The sequence below is a fragment of the Antechinus flavipes genome, chromosome 1 (assembly GCF_016432865.1).
Source record: "Antechinus flavipes isolate AdamAnt ecotype Samford, QLD, Australia chromosome 1, AdamAnt_v2, whole genome shotgun sequence".
NCBI classification, from domain to species: domain Eukaryota; kingdom Metazoa; phylum Chordata; class Mammalia; order Dasyuromorphia; family Dasyuridae; genus Antechinus; species Antechinus flavipes.
In genome coordinates, this window is record NC_067398.1 from 582,470,072 (window position 1) to 582,471,842 (window position 1,771).

Genomic DNA, 1,771 nt, shown 5'->3' on the forward strand with positions numbered 1-1,771 from the left:
TGATAGTAAGTTACACTAGATAAAATATGAACAATCAACTTCTTTTGCTTTATGCATTTCAATATTTGTGAGTAAAGGGCCACCAGATGATTTAGTATGTTTAGAATGCTAATCCTACAGTCAGAAAGACTCATCTTTCTAAACTCATAATCCAGTCTCAGACACAAACTGTGTGATTCTGGGGTAGTCACTTAACCTTTTATGCCTCAGTTTCCTTATCTTCTGGAGAAGAATGGAGAACTTTTCTAGTGTCTTAGCCAAAAAAACTCCAAATAGGATCATACACAACTGGTTGACTGAAATGACTAAATAACAACAGAGCATTGGGTCTGATGTTCATATCTGCTAGGTATCTTCTCTGGGAGTCACTACCTCTGCCCTCCTCCATCTTCTGGTCAGGGAGCTAGAACACCTATTTTTATTGCAACCTATGTTTATTGCAAAAGAGCTTATTAGGAATGCCTCCCAAAAAATATGATGAAGAAGAAAAAGCTGAAAAGATCAAGATTTAAAAAGTAAATATATAGACTACTTTACTTGGAGCTTAAAGCACAAAGTTTAGGATGATGATTTCTGAAATGCTTTAATATTCCCAAAATACTTTCTTAACAACAACCTATAAAGGGTAATTCAGAAGACTCCTTCACTACTTTCCACAATTCACTTCCATCTCAAACCCATAATTTGAAAAAGATCTTTGACTTTCAAAGCTAAGAAAAGGTAATTTGGTCTTAGCTTTCTTCTTTTTGCTTTTTAATGCTTTTTTATTTTCAAAACATATTCATAATTTTCAACCTCCCTTGCAAAACCTTGTGTTCCAAATATTTTTCCTCCCTTCCTTCTCCCCACCTCCTCCCCCAAACAGTAAGTAATCCAATATATAGTAAACATATGCAATTCTTCTATACATATTTCCACAATTATCATGCTGCACAACAAAAAAAATCAGATCAAAGGGGGGAAAAATGAGAAAGAAAACAAAATGCAAGCAAACAAAAACAACAAAAAAAAGTGAAAATACTATGCTGTGATCCACACTCAGTTCCCACAGTCCTCTCTCTGGATGCAGATGGCTCTCTCCATCATAAGACCATTGGAACTAGCCTGAATTACCTCATTGTTGAAAAGAGCCACATCCATCAGAATTGATCATCATGTAATCTTGTTGCCGTGTACAATGCTCTCTTGGTTCTGCTCATTTTACTTAGCAACAGTTTATGTAAGTCTCTCCAAGCCTCTCTGAAATCATCTTGCTGATCATTTCTTATAGAACAATAATATTCCATAACATTCATATATCATAACTCATTCAGCCATTCTCCAACTGATGGGCATCTACTCACTTTCTAGTTCCTTACCACTAGCTTTTTTAGGCAAATGTATTTCTATGATTATTAGCCATTAATTATTATTTTTATGGTCATTTGTATTTATTTCTCTGTACAAAAAGGATGATTAACAATAGAGTAATTGATTTGAAATGTATAATTGACATAGAGGAGGGCTTAGGGGAAAAAATGTCATATAGAACAGAGTGTAGCTAAATATGTTCTTAAGAATAAGACTCTTTTGGGGGTAGCTAGGTGGCGCAGTGGATAGAGTAACAGCTCTGAAGTCAGAAGGACCTGAGTTTGGTTTTTTGGTTTTGTTTTGTTTTGTTTTAAATCATAGCTTTTTATATACAAAACATATGCATGGGTAATTTTTCAACATTGACCCTTGCAAAAACTTCTGTTTCAACTTTTCCCTTCCTTCCCCCCATCCCCTCCCC